We start from the raw sequence: 26,294 nt of genomic DNA, 5'->3' as shown, positions 1-26,294 counted from the left end.
TCCTTTCCAACTGAGTTCAGCTAACTCAACATAAAAGAGGGATCAAACCTGAATGCCGCACCAAGTGATGTCTTAATCTACTTAGCCACTGGGAGTCTTTTTAATTAATTTTTGAATTCTGATTTGTATGCAGAAGAAGTAAGGAAGCACGTGAGCAGAGTGGAGTGATGAATGGATTCTTGTCCTTTTGATTTGAATATACAAATGATACCACAATCTTCAAAGGCTTTAATACAAGTGCTGCTACCAGGTGCTTGAGTGATTACAAAAGCATTTTTATAATCATGTTAGCTCCTTAATTATTTCATATTGTAATTTGATGTTCAAGATTGGCATTTTTCCTCTGAGTAATTATGGAAACCTGCACTTATATTTAATGTTTTCTGCATAATTAATAAGGAAATTAGTGCTAATATTTTGCAATAATTTTGCTTTACAGTTTAATTTTAAAATTGAGCCTTTTGGTTCAACATATTTTATAGACTGCGATAGTATTATGTTTGGTGGGATTTTACGGCCATGCTCGTCCCGAAACCGTAAAATCCCGCCCGAGGTCAACGGACCTTCCCATTGTCTTCCCCTCACCCGCTCTAATTCCTGTGGTGGTTGGGGCGGTAAAATTCTAGCCGTGGTGTCTGGCAAATCACTGAGTCTGGGTTGCTGTGGCAACATGCACTTTTACATGCATGTTGTAATCAGGATTTATGGATAGTGATGGTAGAGGTTCTAACACTCTTTTTCCATCACATGGCTGACCAGGAATCTCTCCCACTCTTAGCATCTGCCATTGGCCTGTGTTGGAAGGATTGTTGGCCAAGTTATGAATGCACCTTCCTTGGCCATCAAGTCCTGGTGAGAGATTTAAATCCAAAGCTTTTGATTCTGATGCAGGGAGACTATTGTAGCTTGTAGGTGAAATGAATTGGTGACAAAGCAAATGCCATTAATGAGACCAACATGTACCATTTTTAGTTGTGCTTAACTTAACTGATGTATCTCAGCTGCAGAAATTATGAGGTAATAAATGGCTATCAGGTCTTGAATAGTTTACGAAGCCACAGGAACTGGTTTTTCCAGTAAACCTAGAATCTCCAATGCTCCTGGCTCTCGTAGAATCCCTTCAGTGCAAAAGGAGGCCATTCGGCCAATTGAATCTGCACCAACTCCCTGACAAAGCATCTTAACTGGGCACTATCCCTAGATATTTACTCAGCTAATCCCCAGATATTTACCCAGGTCTATTTTAGAATAGAATAGAATATAATAGAATAGAATCTCAACAGTGCAGAAGGAAGCCCCTTGGCCCATGGAGTCCGATTGGCTGAGCATCCCACTTGGGCCCAATCCGCATAACTCCACATATTCATCCCACTAATTCCCCTAACCTACACATCTTTGGACATTAAGGGGCAATTTAGAATGGTCAACCAACCTAACCTGCACATCTTTGGACTGTGGGAGGAAACCGGAGCACCCGGAGGAAACCCATGCAGACTTGGGGAGAATGTGCAAACTCCATGCAGACAGTCACTCAAGGCTGGAATTGAACCAGGGTCCCTGGTGCTGTCAGGCACCATTCGGCCCATCCTATAAAATGAAGCACCAATTGAAAAAAAATGTTTACCCAACTGATTTCGCTGTTTCCAGAAGGCCCTGTGCAATTATTTCTTTCACTAATTTGTAACAGTAAAGGATTACTCCAGGAAAGTGAAACTCACAAAAAGTTGTATTTATGAATCTTGCTCTTGCTCCCTAAATTCAAATAATTTTGAATGGATTTGTACGGCTTGTTTTGTTTTAATATATCCAGCGTTTTCATCTGCTGTAATAATTTGCAAATGAACATGGGTTGTGATGGGCATACTCATCAAATGATGCAACGAGGCTGTTGGTGAGTAAAGGTTAAAATAGTCAATGCTGATGAATTTGAATTGTTTGACTAGGAAGCTACCAAGCTAAGACATGTTTACGTGAACTTACCTGAGCTTATAATTTGAAAGAGAGATAAAAACTACAAGAGATGAATTCTTGCCTCAAAATTGTAATTGACATAATTTTATTGGTTTCAACTTCTTTTGACAAGATTTCCTCCTCTTGTTAGGTATTCACGTTTGTGACAGAATGTTGGGAAAAATCAAAAGAGAAATTGAAAATGGCTGGGCATCGTCATCTCCAACCGAAAGGAAAATGGTTTTCATAATGTAATAAGAGGACAAAAGCAAAAAGGTAGAAAATTAATGATATTTGATGTATTTCTTTTAGAAATGTCAAAAAAGATGTTTGATATGCACCAAAATACAATTTAGTGGAAAAGAAATTAAGCCCTCACCTCAGTAACATAAGTATGAATGACTAGCCCCCTTTTGGAGTTGGCAGATTAATTGCCCATAGGCTGATTTTAAATTTATTTTTACCTATTCTTTCACCTTTCCATTTTTTATTACTGTTTTTGTTAATTAATCCTGAAAGCCTTTATATAAAACATGTTTCAAATAATCCTGGCAAGAAACCAATGAGCTGTGTGCCTGGAAGAATTATGAATAAATAATCATATCACTCGGCTGCATCATAATTGAACCTAATGCATTTTGTATGAATGAAACAGTTTTACTTTTGCCTTCTGAAGTATATAAATTCTCTGCTATGTGGCTCCTTCATCACGGTGATGGTGCCTGAACTTAGCAGACTGCGTTATTATGCTATTAAAAAAATTTAACGGATGAGATTTGCTGTATTTTATAATTGAATAATTGTTATCTTTCTGGTGATGAATTGCTTTGATCATTTTAGTGTGTTAAGGCAATAAAATTGTGAATAAAACAAATGATTTAAGGCAGACGTATGTTATATCACATTTATATTGTACAATTGCTGCACAATTATGTTAGGTCAGCTGCTGATCAAGATTTGTCTTGTATGCACGATAGGACAGACGCCAAACACCGACTCCAAGAACAGCACAGCTAAATGTGTATAAATCTTCCACATGCAGAGTTGAATATGGTTGCCATCACAAAGGAGAAAGTGCTAGAGAAACTAAAAGGTCTGAAAATTGATAAATCTCCGGGCCCAGATGGGCTACATCCTAGAGTTCTAAAGGAGATAGCTGAAGAAATAGTGGAGGCGTTAGTTATGATCTTTCAAAAGTCACTGGAGTCAGGGAAAGTCCCAGAGGATTGGAAAATCGCTGTTGTAACCCCACTGTTCAAGAAGGGAACAAGAAAAAAGATGGAAAATTATAGGCCAATTAGCCTAACCTCAGTTGTTGGCAAAATTCTAGAATCCATCGTTAAGGATGAGATTTCTAAATTCTTGGAAGTGCAGGGTCGGATTAGGACAAGTCAGCATGGATTTAGTAAGGGGAGGTCGTGCCTGACAAACCTGTTAGAGTTCTTTGAAGAGATAACAAATAGGTTAGACCAAGGAGAGCCAATGGATGTTATCTATCTTGACTTCCAAAAGGCCTTTGACAAGGTGCCTCACGGGAGACTGCTGAGTAAAATAAGGGCCCATGGTATTCGAGGCAAGGTACTAACATGGATTGACGATTGGCTGTCAGACAGAAGGCAGAGAGTTGGGATAAAAGGTTCTTTCTCAGAATGGCAACCGGTGACAAGTGGTGTCCCGCAGGGTTCAGTGTTGGGGCCACAGCTGTCTCTTTATATATTAACGATCTAGATGACGGGACTGGGAGCATTCTGGCCAAGTTTGCCGATGATACAAAGATAGGTGGAGGGGCAGGTAGTATTGAGGAGGTGGGGAGGCTGCAGAAAGATTTAGACAGTTTAGGAGAGTGGTCCAAGAAGTGGCTGATGAAATTCAATGTGGGCAAGTGCGAGGTCGTACACTTTGGAAAAAAGAATAGAGGCATGGACTATTTTCTAAACGGTGACAAAATTCATAATGCTAAAGTGCAAAGGGACTTGGGAGTCCTAGTCCAGGATTCTCTAAAGGTAAACTTGCAGGTTGAGTCCGTAATTAAGAAAGCAAATGTAATGTTGTCATTTATCTCAAGAGGCTTGGAATACAAAAGCAGGGATGTACTTCTGAGGCTTTATAAAGCACTGGTTAGGCCCCATTTGGAGTACTGTGAGCAATTTTGGGCCCCACACCTCAGGAAGGACATACTGGCACTGGAGCGGGTCCAGCGGAGATTCACACGGATGATCCCAGGAATGGTAGGCCTGACATACGATGAACGTCTGAGGATCGTGGGATTATATTCATTGGAGTTTAGGAGGTTGAGGGGAGATCTGATAGAAACTTACAAGATAATGAACGGCTTAGATAGGATGGACGTAGGGAAGTTGTTTCCATTAACAGGGGAGACTAGGACGCGGGGGCACAGCCTTAGAATAAAAGGGAGTCACTTTAGAACAGAGATGAGGAGAAATTTCTTCAGCCAGAGAGTGGTGGGTCTGTGGAATTCATTGCCACAGAGGGCTGTGGAGGCCGAGACGTTGAGCGTCTTCAAGACAGAAATTGATAAATTCTTGATTTCTCGAGGAATTAAGGGCTATGGGGAGAGAGCGGGTAAATGGAGTTGAAATCAACCATGATTGAATGGTGGAGTGGACTCGATGGGCCGAATGGCCTTACTTCCGCTCCTATGTCTTATGGTCTTATGTACTTCCCAATAATTCAGATCAGCAGTTTTACAATTCTGTCAGTGGCAAGTGATCCATAATAACCTGCAATCTAAACCATGTTGCTGTCCTGTATCGATAAGCTAAACAGTTGGTGGTCTAGTCTCCAGCAGGAAGGTGGCAGACATTTACCTTCCCTGTGCAATTGGTGGCACAGTGGTTAGCACTGTTGCCTCACAATTCAGGGACCTAGGTTCGATTCCAGCTTGGATCACTCTCTGTGTGGAGATTGCACATTCTCCCCCTGTCTGCGTGGGTTTCCTCCGGGTGCTCTGGTTTCCTCCCACAGTCCAAAGATGTGTGGTTAGGTGCATTGGCCATGCTAAATTGCTCCTTAGTCTCCCGGGGTGTGTAGGTGAGAGGGATTAACGGGGACAGGGCCTAAGTGGGATTGTTGTCGGTGCAGACTCGATGGGCCGAATGGCCTCTTTCTGAACTATAGGATTTCTATGATTCTATGATTGGAGTTCCACCAACGTTTCTCAATGGTTTCAAATCAGAAGACTAAGAACTTGTTTTAGAATCTATCTTATTTATAGAGCACCCTTTCATGTCCACAAACAATGTGCAGCCAATATTGCGTAGACAAATGGAGCAACTAAATTTGCACAACAATGTACCATAAACAGCAAATGAAATGAATTACTAGCTAATTTGTTTAATTGTTGGCCCGGACATGTGTGGGAGACTTTTCTCTTCTTCAAACAATACTATGGGATTTTAATAATCGCCTGAACAGGTGGACAAGATCTTGGTTTAACACTTCACCTGAAGGATGGCACACCCACCAGTACAAACTTGCCTCAGTACTTCACTAAAGTGTCAGCCTATATAAGTGTTCAATGTTTCAGTGGGATTTGAATACACCAGCTTCTTAACTCAGAGTATTGCTTTGATTACTGAACCGAACTTACAACCAATTGTGTGGAGAAGATCTCTGTGCTGAACTGGGATAAACTAATGGAACAGACTGTCAATCAGTACAATGAATGCAGAATTAATTGAAATAAGGGTTTATAGTTGGACAGTGAGTTGAGGAATGTGTAATTGTTAATAGGCCAAATAAAGATGAAATGATCTAAGATGAGTTAGATTTAGAGGCACCAAGGAATTACACTTAACCTCAATGTCTTCTGGATGCACAGGACTAGCTCAGCTACACCTACCCGGTAAGGGAATTGGGGGTTATGGGGATCAGGTGGGTAAGTGGAACTGATCCACTTCAGATCAGCCATGATCTTATTGAATGGCGGGGCAGGCTCGAGGGGCTAGATGGCCTACTCCTGCTCCTATTTCTTATGTTCGTATGATCATGGAGGAGTTGCATTTATATTCAGGCCCACATTCTGGTGAGCACAGCAAGATTGGGCCCAGCAGCTGAGGGAGGCTGTGACAGCCAAGATCCAAGATACTTGGAGACTATTAGAGAATAGGCTCTGGCTGAGCCCCACACTGATGACAGGCCTCTGGTCACAGCCACAACAATCCTGCTGGAAATGCAGCAGAGGTCAGGGGAACATATGGCAGAGGTGCCGGGGTTATGCGCAACTTTGTGCTGATTAAGGATGAGTCCATGCACATCATGAGTTCTGCCATGTCTAAGGCATACAAATGCATGTTTGCCTCCATGGAGTGGTTGCCGAATACCATGGAGAGCCAGGTCAAGCAATTGGCTGATCTGCACTCTGTCACTTTATTAGCTTCATTCATCAGTGGTGAGGGTGATGAGGCACCTCGACCTCACTCCAGGTGTCCTTTCTCACAGGGAGACAGGAGGTGTCATTGTACACCGGATGGAGGAGAAACACATGTCAGCTGCCCCGTTGTCTTCCTCTCAGGACACTCCCAGGGTGAGAATCCTCTCCTCATTCCCCCTGTCTATGGTAGGCACGGCCTGGGGAATTGCCCTAGCAAATATGTGGGACATCTTCACTAGGCCAGAGCCTTCTAAGCTCCAGAACTCCAAAGGACACAGGAAAATGTCATTGCAGGCAGCAGGGCATCACAAGCAGCCTGGCTCCAACTCAGCTGTTGATGTCAGGTTCATATCAAGACGTAATGGTAGGAAAAGAAAACGTAAGAATTTATTCGAGCAAAAAGGTGGCACAGGTGGTTTTATGAAGTTCACTATTTCATTTGTAAATTACGAAGTCTCACAAAACCAATTTAACGTCCAGTAGGTTTATTTGGAATCACAAGCTTTCGGAGCGCTGCTCCTTCATCAGGTGAGTGGAGAGGTAGGTTCACAAACACGGCATATAAAGGCAAAGACACAATTGCAAGCTAATTACAGATTGGGATGTGAAGAATCGTTGGAAAGCGAGTCTTTTCAGGTAATCAAGTCTTTACAGGTTCAGACAGTGCGAGTGGAGAGAGAGATGATCACAGCTTAAAGAGGTGTGAATTGCCTCAAGCTAGGACAGTTAGGATTTTGCCAGGCCAGGCCAAATGGTGGGGGTTACAAGTAGTGTGACATGAACCCAAAATTCCGGTTGGGGCCATCCTCATGCGTGCAGAACTTGGCTATCAGTTTCTGCTTGGCAATTCTGCATTGTTGTGTGTCCTGAAAGTTGCCTCGGAGAAGGCTTACCCGAAGATCGGAGGCTGAATGCTCTTGACTGCTGAAGTACTCCCCAACTGGAAGGAAACACTCTTCTCTGGCAATTGTCGCGTGATGTCCATTCATCCGTTGTTGTACGTCTGCATGGTCTCGCCAACGTACCACACCTCGGGACATTCTTTCCTGCAGCCTATGAGGTAGATAACGTTGGCTGAGTTGCATGAGTAAGTACTGTGTATCTGGTGAGTGGTGTTCTCATGTGTGATGATGGTATTCATGTCGATGATCCGGCACATATTGCAGAGGTTGCCGTGACGGGATTGTGTGGTGTCATGGTCACACGATCTTGGATTCATGTCACACTACATGTAAGCCCCACCATTTGACCTGGGCTTGCAAAATCCTACTAACTGTCCTAGCTTGAGGCAATTCACACCTCTTTAAGCTGTGATTATCTCTCTCAACTCGAACTGTCTGTACCTGTAGAGACTTGATTACCTGCAATGACTCGCATTGCAACTGTTCTTCACATTCCAATCTGTAATTATCTTGCAATTGTGTCTTTGCCTTTATATGCTGTGTTTGTGAACCTACCTCTCCACTCACTTGATGAAGGAGCAGTGCTGCGAATGCTCGTGATTCCAAATAAACCTGTTGGACTTTAACCTGGTGCTGTGAGACTTTGTACTGTGCCTACCCCAGTCCAACGCTGGCATCTCCACATCATCACATGTAAATGTTACACAATATATTATTTTCACTTTATTCATGTGTGCATCATTATCTCTTTTTGTGACTTGATTAGTCAGACATAACTATACTGGTGTACTTCAAGTTTGGCACTCAATGTTGGCAGCAGGGCAATGTTAGACATCATCTTTTCTTGTGGTATTTGTGATCAGTCTGTATTTAATATTCAGGTGTGTCCATTTAGATGTTTGTCAGATCCAAGACACTTGAAGGACTATTGGAGAACAGGCTCTGTGGGGCGTAGAGGAACCTGTGGGCTCTGCAGATTCTCCGTTATATACAATGTCAAGGAGATTGTTTGAGATGATGTTCCACAGGGACAGTTGAATTGTCTTATGTGAAGTCAAGAACCTGTAACAATGGAACAGGTCCTGAGATCTTGGTCATAATAGGCTGGTTGACGTATGCTCACTGGATAACAGTCTTTCATAGAGAATATGTGTGATAGATATGTACTCCCCTTGCTATCTTAGGTGGTAGAGGATGTAGGTTCAGAGGTAGCTCCTGGGGGGGCTGCTGGCAGTTGGTTGGACATCCCAGGCAAACGTTTTTGAGGCGACGAGATAATGGTTGTGTAGGTCCCTCAATTCTGGGTGAATCTTGTGTATTTGATATAGTCCTTGGTATCGCTGGCACTTCTCTCCATGGCCCTGGCATCAATACGAGGCTCATGCATATTCATATCCTCTTCCTCAGGTCCATAAGCTTGATTGACAAGAATGTTGCCAGAACTTGAAAATTACAATTATGAGGAAACATTGGATAGGCTAGGGTTATTTTCCTTTTGAATAAAGGGGTCTGAGGGGTGACCTAATTGAGGTTTACAAAATCATGAGGGACCTAGATAGGGTAGACAGGAAAAACCTGTTTCCCCTAACTGAGAAGTGGGGGGGGGGGGGGCGGGGAAGAAGAGAGAGTGGGTATAGATTTAAGGTGATTGGTAGAAGGATTAGAGGGACGTGAGGAAAATCATTTTCACTCAAAAGGTGGTGGGGTCTGGAATTCATTGCCCAAATTGATGGTTGGGGCTAAAACATTCAACTCATTTAAAAGATGCCTTAACCTGCACCTGAAGTGTTGTAACCTGCTAGGTTATGGACCAGGTGCTGGGAAGTGGGATTAAAATGAGTAGCTAGTTTATTTTCTTTTCTCTTTTTTTGGCCAGTTCAGACACGATGGGCTGAATGGCCTCTTACTGCACTGAAACCTTTCTTGTGGCAATATGAGTGCAGTGAATTACCTCTTGCAATCTAGAAAAACAAGCAATGGCCGCAAAGCCCATCGCCCTAGCCATCTGGCTGATATAATTTGCAGTGAACCTAATGAACTCATTGGCATGATGGAAGGGGCCATTGGTCACCTCTTTGTTGCACTTGGGTGTGGTAGAAAGCAACATGCCACACATTAAACCCTTGGAGCCTTGAAAGCAATTCATGGCAAAAAACGTTGAGCATAGCACTCACTTTGAGGGCCACTGGCATGGGGTTGTCACCAAATCCATTTGGCTACATGACTTGCTGTAGGATCCATAAACTTTCAGTGCCCACTTCCTGGGGCAGCCTCAGGAGTGTCTGGTGTTGCCTTGCAGCTTCAGTTGTCAACTGGCCCTCTTTTGTTGCACCCTCTCCTCCTGCTCCCAAGGTTGTTGGAATATTCGGTGTATAAGACCCTGGTATTATGTGAAAAAAGTCATGGGATTCATCCATACAGCTGCAGAGCACTGACATTTTCTACTCCTTCCATTGTGCATACCCAAAACTCCACCCATCCCACAATGGCCTCCTCTCGTTTGGATCTGTACTCCTGGCAGCTACAAGTGGTCAGTTACACTGTGCAACTGGCCCTTGATTTGTAATCTATAGTTATCTTCAGCTTTCTCCCCAAGACCTTCCCAATATCACTGTGTGCCTTCCCTCTGTAACCCTTGAATTGCTCCCATAACCCTGGACTCTGTCATCTTGGAAGTGAGCATACCATCTCCTTCCTTCTGAGCCAATCCCCATCATCATCGAGATTTTTCTTCTGATCCTCAACCCTCCCCATATCATCATTGGAGTTTCCATTAGCTATCCTACTAGACCTTTGAATATCCCTACCTCAGACAATCTTCACCCCTTTCCAATTAAACCACCATTGCTTGTTTTTCTAGATTGCAAGAGGTAATTCGCTGCACTCATATTGCCACGAGAAAGGTTTCAGTACAGTAAGAGGCCATTCAGCCCATCGTGTCTGAACTGGCCAGCCAGCATTCTGAATTCGACTCACTGAACCCACATGTGGACAATATTGATAAACCCTTTAAGCCCCTTATTTTCTGCATCTTCACTGGCCGCCCCACTCTCCTTCCATGACCACACCTCCAACGCTAGGCGCTTTTCACTGCACACTTCCGTTCCTTAAGTCCACCTGCTGTCCTCTCTTGAAGCCCTTTTGATCTCCTCCATGCCCCTGTCTCCCACCCTCTTCTCACCTCTGATTTGCCCTTGGAAGTTCCAACCTTTCATCCAAGCTGCCATTCTCCTGCTTCCCCTGCTTTGTTGCGCGGTTTAACAAAGACCACAACTGACCTCAAACTCAACTTCACAAAGCATACAAACATATTACAAATAGGAAATGCTGGAAAATCTCAGCAGGTCTGATAGCACCTGCAAAGACCACAGATACTGTCAGACTTGCTGAGATTTCCAGCATTTTCTGTTTTTGTTTCAGATTCCAGCATCCACAGTATTTTGCTTTTATCTTAGGAATCTATCACGTGATGGAATGGGGCCTGACTTCACCGCCTACTAATTTTTCATTCTGAACCCACCATCATAATTTTGACGGCGTAGCTCCTGAATAATTAACTCACCCTGTCTGCCATGTCTTCTGCTCCTGGAGCCTTCATTAAATTCCACTCAACGTGTGGCTCAGAAACATTAATCAGTGACAGACTCCCTGGGTACCTCACTCAAACGAGCATTCTTCACATGAGGCTGTTTTGACGTCCTGAAAGTGGGCATTGATAGCCATGACGGCATGTGGTACCCGGTGAAGTTAAGTCCAACCCGATCTATGCCTGTACAGCACAATTTTTAATTTTTCCATGGGCTTAGATTGGGTATTGTAGGAATAGAGGGCTATGGGGAAATGGCACAGAAAAGGAGTTAAGGCTGGCATAGATTAGCCATTGTATTGAATGGCGGGGCAGGCTTGAAGGACCCGGTAACCTACTCCTGCATCTTTCTTGTGTTCTTCTAGGGTGGGTGGCGGAGAAGCAGAAGTTTAATTAAAATATGAATGTTGGGGCAGGGGTGTTCTACATGCAATGGGTACACATGATATCCAGTGTGAAACATGGCCTGGAGCTCAGGTATCCAGGGTGGCCGCAGACTAACAATAGTGTTTTTTCAAGTGGTTTTTATTTAATTTTTCAACTCTTAAATCATTTTTCCCCGGTAGAATTTATGTTCTTATGACTCTTGACGCCAGTTCTTCAAAGAAATTCTCTATTATTGGCACCAGTGAGCTACTTATTGTGAATCCGCCTATCCAAGGGGACAGAGAAGGAGAAGACTTTTGGAGGGAAAGTAAGGGAGTCAGATTGCATGAGAGATGCTGAGTTCCCATTTGTAAATGTCAAAACATCGACATCTGCAGCAGAAGTGGATAACTCTTCCTTTAATAGACAAGAAGTATAGGCGGAAACTCCTGTTCCGAAATGAAGCAGGAACAACGGACCCAGTGGTACCACTGAGATATGTAAATACTTGACACAGCACGTTATTTGATACCTGCTCGAAGCACCTAAATTCAATGCACTTTACCAGTGATACAGTGTGAAAGAAATCATCACAAGGTGATTAAGAGCTAACATGGAATGATTTGATGAATTCACAAACTACCTTTGCAGAACTTGGCACATCTACCTGGTAATGATCAAGGGAAGTGTTTACATAGATCCTGAGTCACATGGGAGACGGATTCAGAGTAGTGTCACTTGCTGCTAGGGCGCCTGCAGCTATCGTGCAGCAGAGAGTTAGCACAGTCAATGTTTGAACCAGCTGTGGCTTGTAAATTGGTTCACTTCCTTGAATAAGTGCTATGTTAAGCTTTTGGGTGCTGTAGAGTGCCACTGTCTCCATTTCTGTACCCATCATATAAGGAGGGACAGATACTCTGCCTCTCAATGTAGCCTCTAAATCTTGGTGTGAAGTGATATATTATGATAGGAAGAACAAGAAGCAATATAAAATAAAGATCACAATTCCAAAGGGGTTGTAGGAACAGAAAGATCTGAGGACATATGTTTTGATTTTGATTTGATTTAATTTATTATTGTCACATGTATGAACATACAGTGAAAAGTATTGTTTCTTGCGCGCTATATAGACAAAACATACCGTTCATAGAGAAGGAAATGAGAGTGCAGAATGTAGTGTTACAGTCTTAGCTAGGGTGTAGAGAGGGATCAACTTAATGTAAGGTAAGTCCATTCAAAAGTCTGACAGCAGCAGGGAGGAAGCTGTTCTTGAGTTGGTTGGTACATGACCTCAGACTTTTGTATCTTTTTCCCGAAGGAAGAAGGTGGAAGAGAGAATGTTCAGGGTGTGCAAGGTCCTTAATTATACTGGCTGCTGTGCCGAGGCAGCGGGATATGTAGACTGAGTCAGTGGATGGTTTGTGTGATGGATTGGGCTACATTCACGACCTTTTGTAGTTCCTTGCGGTCTTGGGCAGAGCAGGAGCCATACCAACCTGTGATACAATCAGAAAGAATGCTTTCTATGGTGCATCTGTAAATGTTGGTGAGAGTCATAGCTGACATGCCAAATTTCCTTAGTTTTCTGAGAAAGTAGAGGCGTTGGTGGGCTTTTTTAACTATAGTGTTGGCATGGGGAGGCCAGGACAGGTTGTTGGTGATCTGGTCACCTAAAAACGTGAAGCTCTCGACCCTTTCTACTTTGTCCCCGTTGATGTGGACAGGGGCATGTTCTCCACTACACTTCCTGAAGTCGATGATGATCTCCTTCGACTTCAGGATATGTGCACATATCATTGAAGGTGGAAGGGCAGGTTGAGAAAGTGGTTAACAACATATACAGGATCCTGAGCTTTATACATAGACACATAGAATGCAAAAGCAAATAAGTTATGATGAGCCTTTATAAAACTCTGGTTTAGCCTTAACTGGGGTATTGTGACCAATCCGCACCCAACTTTAAGAAGGATATGAAGGCTTTAGAGAGGATGCAGTAAACATTTACGAGCATGGTTCCAGGAATAAGGGACTTCCGTTATGTTTGTAAATTGGAAAAATTGGATTTGAGAAGAGAATTTTGGGAGGAAATTTGAAAGAAGCATTCAAAATCATGAGGGGTTTAGACAGAATAGATAAAGAGAAACTGCTTGGCAGAAGGTTTGAGACCAAGAAGTCACTGATGTAAAATAATTGTCAAAAGAACCAGTAATGACATAAGAAAAAATCCTTTTTTACATAGCAAGCGGTTGGGATCTGGAGTGCAATTTCAGACACTCTGGTGGAGACAGATACAATCAGGGCTTTAAAAAGGGAATTGGATTTGCATCTTGAAAGAAAATTTGCAGGGCTACAGTAAAAGGTGGGGGAGCGGCACTAGCTGAGTTACTCTTGCAGGGAACTGGCATGGGCACTGGGGCAAATGGCCTCCATTGTGCTACAATCATCCTATACATCTATAAATCAATCAGTGCAAAATAGTGCAGGTTTTCCATGTTGGATAGGTGAATACTAAATCCCGCAAGATATATAAAAATATCTTCTGGAATCCACATTATAGGAGGGGTGTGATGCGAGTGCAGAGGAGATGTACCAGTATGTTGCCTGGGCTTGGGAGTTTTAGTTATGAAGAGAGATTGGATAGACTGGGGTTGTTTTCCTTGGAGCAGATGAGACTGAGGGGGGAGGGGTGGGGGGTGGTATGATGGAGATGTATAGAATTATGAGCTAGAGCAGACGGAACAAAACATTTCCCCTTTGTGGAGGGATCAATGACCAGGGGGCATAGATTTAAGGTAAGGGCCAGGAGATTTAGAGGAGATGTGAGGAAAAATCTTTCACCCAGGAGGTGGTGGGAGTCTGGAACTCATTTACAATGACAAGACATACAAGGGTATGGACCAAATGCTGGGAAATGAGATCAGACTAGGGAGGGAGATGGTTGTTTTTGAGTCCCACAGACACACTGTACCGAAGGGCCTTTTCTGTGTTGCAGACCTCGTTGACTCTATCCTAATGGAAATTTCAATTCAAAACCCAAGATTAGTCAAAGAATATCATATGAATATTTTCTCATTTTCCTAACAGATATAGATTGAAAGCATGGACTTAGATAATGAATATCTAAGCTCGGTGAGATGTCTATTAGTTTCCTTTGCTACCCATGTACCCTTGTTCAAATTATATCAATTTATCCAAGATAAATCAATCACAACAAGATTACAGTACAATACCGAATGAAATGCAATTAACTACCACTTAACAAGGCAAAAATGAAGTCAGACACAGAGCTCAATTAATTAACATCAGCTTATTAAACGACATGTATACTACAATTGCAATGATCACAATATTGAACATTACAGTAAAGTAATTGGATATTTACTAGCAATCAATTGATAACAAATTATCAGGCATGATAATCTTATCACAATACATTAACTGCATTAACAAGGTCTAGTACTCAGGTTATCCTCTGTGATTTAAGGAGGGTTTTTCCTGATCTTTGCTCCAGGTGTGCTTACTCAGTAAAATTAAGCCAATCTCGTGATTTCACCAGAGAATGCCAGGATTGTTGGGAATTTTTAAAGACGTGCTAAGCTTACCCCAAGATAAACATTGGAGGATGGTGGGAAATGTGTGAACATTGAGCTGCTTTCTTTCCTTTTTGTAGAAATGTTCAAACTCAGTGTGAAGGGCCCGGCCAAAGAAGTCGGAGCCTGAGGCTGGTATCGTGGCTTTTCTATCGAGCTGCCATCAGAGTGTCAGCTCCCAGGAGCTCACAATATTCTGGCAACCACCTGTGATTGGCAGATTGTTTTTGTTTGTTGATTTGAGGCAGCATTTGAGAACCCTCAAGCGGCAGTAACCAAAATGTGCAAAGACTCCGTTAAAGGGCCTGACATGGTCAATATTTCTGGGATGCAAACAAGAAAATTCTGTTTACAAAATTACAGCACAGACATGAACTTTGTTGTCAAATATTTCAGAGCAGCTTGAATCTGCCACTTTGATTTAAAATTGGCTATTCAGTTTTTGACTTTTTATGGTTCTGTGAATTTAATTGAGATAATGTCACTGTTAAAAGAAATGGTAACAATTCTGATCTCATGCAGGAGAAAAATTCAAGGTACAAGCCCACTTTAGGCAATAACAGCCATTAATGCCCCCTTTTATTATTGTAATATTGGTTCTATTGAATAGTTCCTAATTTAAGGTGTCGTTTTGAAAATATGGGGGTGCTTTTGCGCCCGCATTCGCCGTCAGCGAGAATGGCAACGTGGATCCAAAATCCTGCGAGAGAGTCAGGAAATGAGATTCTTGTCGGCGAGATCTCGTTTCCCGATTTATTTATTTTTTTACCCCCCACCCTTCACTGGTGATGTAAGGAGGTTCCTGCTCAGAAATTGCAGAAACCTTATTTAAATACATTTTAATGAATTTGAATATTATTAAAGGGCCTACCCATCACAAGATCCCTCCCCCTCACTGAATATTCAAACTTCACCAACGTGACGTCACAGCGGCGAGGTCCACAGCAGCTTTATGAAGACGGGAAACTGATGGTGTAAACCATGCCCTTCAATTTGTTTCTGACAGAATGGCTCAAGATCTGGTCTGAAAACTCAGCTGTGCATCTGGAGAATCAGATCCTGACACTTTGACAAATTACGGGCAAATTCTGCCCTATGAGAAAACATGACTCGTGAAATTGAAGGTGTAAAAACTACCGCCCATGTTTTTGATATCACTGATTTGTCGTGCAGAGTTTGATGGCTTTTTGAAGCATTGTGGTTTTTAAAACATTCGCTAACATTTGAATAATTTATATACCTATTTAGATATTCTGAAGTCATGAAAATGAAAGTTCTTTATTTTTAATTTTCGTGTAACTGTTTTTCCAGAGAAATATATTTTAATGCAAGATATTTGTCAGAGTTGAGATGCGCAGCAACACGGTGATAAGAGGCAGGAATTTTAAATTGTTCTTGAAATGTTTTGTTGGTCATTGTCTGCATTTTTGTTTGTCCTCTTCTCATACAAGTTAATAATGCCAGGTGATTCCTGATCAGCCGTGTGAAGGAAAGAGAGTTGGAGCCTCTACCCTCACTATCCATAGTTCCAGACTACAGCAAGCATGTGAAAGTGCATGTTGCCACAGCAACTTGGACTCCGAGTGATCTGTCACACCACCACTACTGTACTTTATCCTTTGGTGCAGAAAATTGAGCTATTAAAAGCTAACAGCTATAATATACTTTCTGGCCTTTACCTCTGTTCATTTAAACAATTAAACTTTCTTAATCTTAAAGCTTGTCTGTTTAAATTTTCAGCTTCAAAATTTTCTGGCAACTGACCATTCGAACAGATAAAGCATTATCTTAGTTAATTTAACTGTTGCAAAGGAAACTCCACTCAAGGAGCTATAATTGCTTGGTTTAATTTGTTTGATAAGGAACTAAGTGTATACTTCTTTCTACTTTTGCTGCTTAAATATGCGATAACGAAGACCAATTTCTGACATCAAATATTCTTCAAGATTCTTCTTAGCTTGATAATGGTATCTGTTTGAGGAATGCAGTAAATGAACTAGTCTGTTAGTCTACCAATCTCAGCCAGACCCTCTTTCAAACTGGTACCAGTTTTAATTTGGTTATTCTACGATATTTAAAGTTTTTGTTCTTTGATTTCCCATAATTCAAAGATTAACCTTTTTAATGTATTCTGCACTGTGTACAAGATGACGAGTTCTGCATATGCATCCAGAATTCCCCTGATTTCCTTATAAATGCAAGAAAGTTGAAGCAGTTGTAAATGCAGTACAGCATCTAATAGTGAAACAACTGATTCTATTCGGCAAAAATGAAAAGCCAAGAAAATAGCCTTGTAGGCAATACTTCAAACAGATCTCTAAATTGATTTATGGTGAATTGACTGAGTGATAATTTTATGGAGACAAACGTTCTAAGGATAGGAATCGGTGTCCAAAGTCCAGGGAGATAGGTATCAAGTTTGCCTTAAATGTAATTAAATTTCCAATCTGAAGATAGAGGAGACAGGAAAAGAAACATGTACACAGCAGGGGCAGATGATCAAGATGAAGAATATGTGGATATAACTGGAACAATAGAAGATATGGACAAACCAATTTTAAAGATAATGCTGGGGACAGTAAAAAGTGATGACAGATTGTGGTTGCATGGAATCTAATCTCTCTCCAGTACAGTATGGAGATTTCCAGTATGGAGATTTCTAAAAGAGTAAAGACCAACTATAAATGTGTAACAGACCTGGTTTATATCTAGCAAGCAAATGTAAGTTGAGAAGGAAAATAGCAGCAATGTCTTGGGAACACCATCACCTCCAAGTTCCTGTCCAAGTCACAAGTATCCAAACTTGACGTACATTTCTTTGGTATCACTGTATCAATATCTTGTATTTCCCTACCTGACACCATTGTGAAGGCAGCACTACCACACATCACCAACTGTTCACAGAGGAGTCCCAAGGCAATTCCACTGATTGATCATTGATGGGCAATAGACGTGAGCTTCTCAGTGTTGCCCATATCTTTAGAACAATTTTTAAAAAAAAGCTGCACCAGGAAATGGGTTACATACAAACTTGATTTCATGTTGTAGATGAAGAAGTTAAGGATCTACAATAACTGAAATAAACTACATGTGTGTATGACTGTCTTACAGTACTTACATTATATTTGCTGCTTGGTAAGTGAAGCTCTGTACATTGTCTACGTATGGATGGTGTGGAGATGCCGGCATTGGACTGGGGTAAGCACAGTAAGAAGTCTCACAACACCAGGTTAAAGTCCAAAAGGTTTATTTGGCAGCACAAGCTTTCAGAGCGCTGCTCCTTCATCAGGTGAGTGACGACTTGTGTTCACAAACGGGGCATATACAGACACAAACTCGATTTACAAGATAATGGTTGGAATGTGAGTCTTTACAGGTAATCAAGTCTTAAAGCTCTGTGCATCCGTACTTACAGTAAGAAGTCTCACAACACCAGGTTAAAATCCAACAGGCTTATTTGGCAGCACAAGCTTTCGGAGTGCTGCTCCTTCATCAGGTGAGTGAGGACTTGTGTTCACAAACAGGGCATATACAGACACAAACTCAATTTACAAGATAATGGTTGGAATGCGAGTCTTTACAGGTAATCAAGTCTTAAAGATACAGACAATGTGAGTGGGGAGAGGGCCAAGCACAAGTTAAAGAGATGTGTATTGTCTCCAGCCAGGACAGTTAGTGAGGTTTTGCAAGCCCAGGCAAGTTGTGGGGGTTACAGATAGTGTGACATGAACCCAGATCCCAGTTGAGGCCGTCCTCATGTGTGCGGAACAAGCTTTCGGAGTGGCAGCACAATGTGAGTGGAGAGCGGGTTAAGCACAGGTGAAAGAGATGTGTATTGTCTCCAGCCAGGACAGTTTGTGAGATTTTGCAAGCCCAGGCAAGTTGTGGGGATTACAGATAGTGTGACATGAACCCAAGATCCCGGTTGAGGCCGTCCTCATGTGTGCGGAACTTGGCTATCAGTTCCTTCATGACTGCTGAAGTGTTCCCCGACTGGAATTCACGGGCATTCAGCCTCTGATCTTCGGGTAAGCGTTCTCCAAGGCGGCCTTCACGACACAGGGCAATGCAGAATTGCTGAGCAGAAACTGATAGCCAAGTTCCGCACACATGAGGACGGCCTCAACTGGGATCTGGGTTCATGTCACACTATCTGTAACCCCCACAACTTGCCTGGGCTTGCAAAATCTCACTAACTGTCCTGGCTGGAGACAATACACATCTCTTTAACTTGTGCTTGGCCCTCTCCCCACTCACATTGTCTGTACCTTTAAGACTTGATTACCTGTAAAGACTCGCATTCCAACCATTATCTTGTAAATTGAGTTTGTGTCTGTATATGCCCTGTTTGTGAACACAAGTCCTCACTCACCTGATGAAGGAGCAGCACTCCGAAAGCTTGTGCTGCCAAATAAGCCTGTTGGATTTTAACCTGGTGTTGTGAGACTTCTTACTGGAAGTACGGATGCACAGAGCTTTGCTTACCTTAGCAAATAACAATGTGAAACTGCTAGCTTCTACTCTTCTATAGAAGATTCTTATGATTAAGTGAGGAGAGGTAGAATGGCCCCCTCTTTTCCAACTCCTTATTTGTCCGCAACAGGTTTTTTATTTTTAAAGGACATGCTTGGAAAGTCAATGAGTGTTTAACTGTTTACATGCTGTGATTGTTAAAGACACACAGACAGGTTTCCTTGAATCCAATGTTGCGACAATTTAAACATGTTGATGGACAATTCAGATCTGTTCTGTCGGAATCAGCAGCTGCTGGGTTCATTCTTAAACCACTGCCTGTGGTGGGTGGATGGTCAAACAGCAGGCAGGGCTCAAACTTGCAGGTAGGATGAAGAAAGAGATAGAGTCGGCCCACTCGAGAGTCATGCTTCTCCAGCATTTCTTTGGCTTTTCCCTATGGCTGGAAAAAAAACAGTTTCTTAAACACAAAAGAGAGTTAGCTGGCTAGTCACATGATCCTCTCACTTCAACTGACCATTTAGTCAAACATGGTCATGGCTAGTGGATTCCAGGTCAATGGTTTACATGATTAGATTATGGTTGGATGATTTCCTTTCTCAGCCAGAGTTCGTTGTCTGAGGTAATTATAATCTGAAGTGTTGATTCAGATCTACACCAAACCAGGTGAATGCACCAGGCAATTTTCTGGATGTTCTATGAATTTCATTCACATTGCATTACACATTTACACATTTCATTACTTTGTTCAGCAAAAAAAAGGCTAGACACATTCATACTCAGACACACACTCATCAATCTTACACTGCAACAGTTCTTCTCAGTTCAGGTTCAAATTTCTCATCACCTTCTTTGGTCTGACACGAGGAAGACTTTATTTCAAAAACCAAATACCTCCTGACTTCTTTACCTTCTAAATCCCTGTTATGTGTCGTCGAGAGGGTTTGGATTTTCACTCACATCCGCTCTTAGTGCCTTGAGTATTTTAATGTGAACAGACAGGGCAGGATTTTACCGCTGCTTTATGCCTGTTTTGCAGTGCGAAAATGCCGTAAAATCGGGCGTAAAGCAGCTAGCGTGAATGGCGCTAGTTTTCGCGACTGGCGGGATTCTATGGCAGCTGGATTCCCAGCGCGTTCTGCCTCTCACTGGAAATGGGCGAGAAGCTGGTTAATTTATTTATATCCATTTTGATGTGTTTAACGAGCCCGGCACTCAATCGTTATTGGTGGGAGAGGGGAGGTCCACCACCTGTCTGAGTGGCAGGCAGGGGAGTTCCAGGGGATTGGGGGGGGGGGGGGGGGGTGGGTCTTAGCAGGGGCTACATCTCGGTCCCCTGCAATTGTTGGGGGTAGTGGGGTGAACTTGTTGAGGCTGCCTGTAATAGCAGGGGCCTTTCAGCTCTCTTTGTCAGATCCCAGCTACTGTTAATGCACATGTGCAGCATCAGAGGACTGTACATGCGCAATACCTCCCTCTACAGGCTGTTGGGTGCATTATGCCCCGCCTACAGCCTCTCTGGCCAGAAACAGACTAATCCAAATTTTCAGCGACAGAGTGCGTAAAATTAGGCCTGAAAAAGCGCCCAAAAAACAGATCTGGAACTCCTCCAATTTCATGCCCACCCACAGAGTGGAATCTTTGGCTTGCCTCGAGTGTGCAGCTTGTTAGGTGGGGGTGCCTTTCTAATGGTCCAAATGAGGAGGAACCAGTGCAGGTTAGTCCAGGGCCAGGACCAAAAACAGCCACACAAGCAACACCTCAGACACTTGTCACACCGTGTGCGAACTGTCTCGCTGAAGCTCTGTCTTTCTCACGAGGGCTTCCATCTCCATGCTCGAAGAACTCACCTTGGGATTCTCTCCCAATGATGCTTTCACTCCTTGTCTTCCACAAGGATCCACCTCCATGGTTGAATCTGTCCTTCCAATGTTCCTTTCACCTGGATCTCTACATGCATTCAAGCTTCACCTTGCATGCACAGTCAGATTTTCAGCCTTGCCAAGCTGGGCACCATGGTTCCAAAGGCCCATAGTAAGGATTCACCAACCTTTGGCTGCCTCCTTTAATCTTCTGGCTTCTCCCAGGCCCATTTTGCTTCAATTCTGCCCCAGGCAGATTTCTCTCATAAACACAGAGCATTTTCCATGACTCCTTACTGTTAATTTCACTCAGCAGGATCTGTTTTAATTTCCCATCCTTCTTCCTTGACTTGAACTCTCTTCTTTGAGATCTCTTCCTGTCCTACTCCCTACTTTGGCACCTTCTTCTTTTGTTTGGGACCTGCTTCCTGTCCTCCTCCCATCCTGCTCATTGGACACTCTATCCAGAATGGTGCCCCTTTTGCAGGTCACCTAAACTTCTTCTCACGCTGTTTTACTTTCTCCCTTTTTTTTCTGCGCAGGCAACAGTGACAAAAGCAAACTGCGCATATGTGCAGGGCCAATTACTGGCCTGAAGATGTAAATATGCACCAACAGTGCCAGGTTGGGGGTTCCTCTGGGGAAGTCCACTGGGCTGGAGGGAGTCTTTCTTATGTGAATGGGGAGAGTCTGTGTCCATGGAGATGGAGTTGCCCATACTCATGACAGGGGATCGCCGTGTGGGGGAGGGAGGCGTTCCTCTTTTTTTTAACTGGAGCTCAATCTCTGGAAAGCCAACATTGTTGGCTTTTTCAGGCCATGCCCACCAGCATGACGGCATGGGGCATGCCTTGACCATTTTGTTTTGTGCTGGACAATATGGCAAGAGAAGCCGGCTGTGCAGCCGGGGAGCTGCGAGCTGCTTTTCTTGCCTGAGCCAGCTTAGGAGAAAAAAGGGAAATTCCACCCATACAGTGTCAAACACTCAAGGGTAAGTTTCTGTAGTGAACGGCTCTGCCTGCCCTGCTGAGCTACCCATTCAGTTATTCTTCAGGAGTTATTCATGTGAAGCCCTGCTAGGCCAACTGGCCACACAATCTCCTGAATTCTGGTCTGCAATGGCCAATTTCTTTGCATTGAAAACACACCGGCCTTGGTGTGTTCTCCCTTCTGGCTGCCAGGGAACTTCTCATATCCTGGTTTGTATTTTCTTTTCTGGATGGGGGTGGGGGGTCTTTCCCCTCTAGGTTGGCCTACCTATCTTTCCAATGCTTGTGGGAATAACTTCAAAAGGGTTTGTTTGAATTTCCAGGCTTCTGGTTGAGATCATGGCTGTCTGCTCTGGCAGCTGCATCCCTAGCTGCCAGGATTTTCTGCTCCTCTTGGTGTATTCACAGGTTGGACGGTAGGCAATTTCTGAATTCCTCCAACAGCAATAGCTGATGCAATCCCTCATAGGTGCATGGGATTCTTAGGGATCCAATCCATTGGCTAAATACTTCAGCCATTCAACCTTGAATTAGATTTCCATGGGTTCCTTGCAAGTGTTCTGGAACTGCTGATGATATGCCTCTGGGACTAACTCGTAGGCACATAGGGTGGCAGCCTCGGTCTGCTCATAATTCAGGGACACACCAGGAGGCAGCATGGAGCAGACCCCTTGGGCTTTCCCAATCAGCTGTCCTTGAATTTAAAATATCCAGATCTCTCATGGCCATTTTAGTTGTCCTGCTATTTTCTCAAAAGAAGCAAAGAAAATAACTCCACATCACTCTCTCTTCAAACGAGAGAATGAATCTCACATACTTGAGGGCCTTAGAGAGTGTTTCTGGATTTGAGGGATATGGGATGCTACTGGGAGATTTCCCCCGCTGCATCCAATTGCCTGGTCTCTCTCTCTCCCTTTGAGCAGCTGGCTCCATTTCTGATTTTTGGAGCTGGAATTTTTTTCCCCCCCCTCCTGACTTTCTACCTGCAATCTGAACTTTTCCAGCTTGAAATTGGCGAGGTGAAGGGATTTGGAGTTATGATTGAGCTCTGCTGGTAATGAGATCTAAATGTTCGACCAACCACTTTACTGGGCAGTTTTAACTGTACCTTCCTGGATGGAGCTTTCAGTTTCCCAAGTTGAGGGCCGTCAAAATTTCACCACTTAAATTTCCTTGCTGAACAAACATCTGGGTATCGGACATTGCCATTTTCTTAGTGGTCGGGAAAGAAATTTGCTGTGTAAGTTACTTGTGTTTTGAAATTTGTTCCAGCCACTGAGTTTACCTTTTAATTTCTAATTGACTCTTTAATATCAGATTTGATTCACCTGGACTCTGGTCTATTTTAGAATAGAATAGAATCCCAACAGTGCAGAAGGAGGCCCCTTGGCCCATCGAGTTCAATGGGCTGAACATCCCACCTCGACCCAATTCCTGTAACCCCACATATTCACCCCACTAATTCCCCTAACCTACACATCTTAGGACACCAAGGGGCAATTTAGCATGGCCAATCCACGTAACCCATAAATCTTTGGACTGTGGGAGGAAACTGGAGCACCCGGAGGAAACCCATACAGACACGGGGAGAACGTGCAAGCTCCACACAGATAGTGACCCAAGACTGGAATCAAACCCGGGTCCAATTTTAAATAGGATTTTACTGGACTTGAGCCTTGACCCCAATTTCTGTTATAGACAGTTGTGGGGGCAGGCAGGGAGGAGGAGGGGGGGGGGGGGGGGTTAGGTGGGAGAGGTCAGATTAATTTAATACAGCTGTGATTTGTGCCCTCATCAGCCATCTGTAAATGGGTGTTTCTATTTTTGATTTCCCCCAATTATAAGTGGTGAGATATTTTCTCTAAGTCCTCCGCTTTGGAGTGATCTAATCCTCTATTCATAATCCCACAGCAAACTCAACATAGGTAAAATCAGAGGGTTAGTTTATTTTGCGCACACACAAACTCAGGAAAGGGGTGTTGCCATGTTACCTCCGATACATTCACCCAATAAAAGAGGGATAAGGAAAAGAAAGAGGTACAGGGCAAAGACCGCAGACAAAATAAGAATAATTGTTTCACATGATTCCAGAGTCCAGAATCAAAAGTCCAATTGTGTACTCCTTCAGAGAGGTTAGCAGGCTGAAGCTGGCACTTTTCCAGTAGCGCTAACTTCCACAATGGGAGAAGCATATAGAGATGAATTTGACTTTCAGTAGGCACTGGTACAGTGGTTCTCATAGAAACAATGTAGATGAGGGCCAGGAAACTTAAACCTGTATAGAACTCTGGTTTGGTCTGTTATCGTTTCATTGATGCAAGATGGTAGACTGAATCTTTGAGCTTCACTGGTCAATATTACCGGTTCTAGCTTCGAGGGGGGGGGTCCATGTGATGTAACTCCCACTTTGCCTCCTTGGTTTAGACAAAAGATGTATATTCCTGGTCTGGATTCATGAGATAGTTAATGTCTCATCCGTTAAAATGTTTACTAGGGGTTTCAGGGTATTTTGTTCTTGCGGATAAGCAGTCTCATTTGGCCAATGTCTGTCTTAGGGATGTAAAATTCCTTTGTCTCATCCCTTTGGAATTTGGTCTCTCCAAGCAGAGGGTTGTTAGTACCTCTTCAGGGATAACGAGATTCTAGCTACTCTGAATGCCGGAAGTTTCTAGTGTACGAGTCATAGTCAGCAATAGCTTCAGTCATTGTAAAGCCTTTGCCTAACTGCAGAGATTTTATAAATTAGCTATGCTGATATATATATAAAATATATTTTATAAAAATATAAAGGGAGGTCTTGGCTCTAGGACATCATGCTCCTCGAACATGCATACAAAATAAGCTGTTCACCTTGAACTCACAGGAACCAGCCATCCCACCCCTGAGTAGAAATCATTTTCATTTCTGCTTTCGTCATCCAACTTGTACACCAGAACAGAAGATACCATTCCTTAATGGATAAGACTTTTAAGCTGTATCAAATTACTTCACCCTCAAGGTACTATCCTCAATTGTGAGCATTTAAAATATTTTATTGCAGTAAACCACAAGAAAACACGTAGAAAAACATTTAAATGCTTCTTGGGATAAGAATGATTTCCCATTTCCAATTTCTTTTAAAGTTTATTTATTAGTGTTACAGGTAGGCTTACGTTAACACTGAAATGAAGTTACTGTGAAAGTCCCCTAGTTGCCACACTCCGGCGCCTGTTTGGGTACACTGAGGAAGTATTTAGCATAGCCAATGCACCTAACCAGCACGTCTTTCAGACTGTGGGAGGAAACTGGAGCACCCGGAGGAAACCCATGCAGACATGGGAAGAACGTGCAGACTCCGCACAGACAATGACCCAAGCCAGGAATCGAACCCGGGTCCCCAGTGCTGTGAGGCAGCAATGCCACTGTACCACCCCAATTTTTGTTTGTCTATGGATTCGATCACGAGCAGAATTCCAAAATTTCTATTATGACCTGGGGAGAAGAGTTAGAATCTTTCACACTTCTAATTTGACTGACAGTTTTTCAAAGGATGTGCTTGCCAGTTCAGTGCTGTGACTATAAAAGACACAGATAAACTGCCTTGTAATTTTTTAAAAACAAAAGAGAGTAATTTTTTTTGTACTTAATCCAGACTAAGTAAAAATAATAAAAATTCTCCAATTTACTCACGCGCACACACACACGTGCACCCATAAGTTATAGAGTGGGAGAATTTTACAAGAATCTGCAGGGAAGTATGAATGTGGAAATAATTTTGTGAAGTCAACAACTTGTGCCATTGCCAATGTTCTAAATAAAATTAGCAACTTAATTCCAGTACATTGTGAGGTCTTGAACCTTTCACTCAAGTAAAGAAATGCACGGATGAGGAAAGATAAGGAATTAAATGAAAGCAGAGACAAAAACGTGGCAGAAAGAAGGCAAAAAAACCTGAAAAGTAAGAACACTTAGAAATATTCATTTCCTGTATATACCTGCAAGCTCACTGTAACTAAAGAATGAGGAACAAGAAAAAAGAAGAAAGGACATGAAAAGACAGGTGCGCTCTACAGGAAAATATTTTACAATATAAGGCCATAAATCACTTCATCTTTCTTGTCTAAATGTTTCTGTTGAATTTCTTTGTTCTTACTGGTTCACAGTGGGACGTGAGGCAGGATTATCCTATCCGCGTCGTAAGTGT

The 26,294-nt window shown here is 42.9% G+C and overlaps 1 long non-coding RNA gene across 2 annotated transcripts in view; it reads left to right on the top strand.

Annotated features, from left to right (window-relative positions):
* LOC144510078 (uncharacterized) overlaps positions 1–16,438 on the top strand; it is a 128,152-nt gene extending 111,714 nt beyond the window's left edge. The window contains exons 2-5 of one of the 2 annotated variants that reach the window (XR_013500566.1): positions 134–250; positions 2,102–2,226; positions 12,516–12,603; positions 16,252–16,438. This is a non-coding gene — a long non-coding RNA (uncharacterized LOC144510078). The remainder of the gene's footprint in view (positions 1–133; positions 251–2,101; positions 2,227–12,515; positions 12,604–16,251) is intronic. The other variant, XR_013500563.1, reaches the window with a different exon arrangement.
* The last annotated feature ends 9,856 nt before the right edge of the window (positions 16,439–26,294 follow it).

The sequence above is a fragment of the Mustelus asterias genome, chromosome 2 (genome assembly GCF_964213995.1).
Source record: "Mustelus asterias chromosome 2, sMusAst1.hap1.1, whole genome shotgun sequence".
NCBI lineage: Eukaryota > Metazoa > Chordata > Chondrichthyes > Carcharhiniformes > Triakidae > Mustelus > Mustelus asterias.
This window is presented reverse-complemented; position numbering and strand designations above follow the sequence as displayed.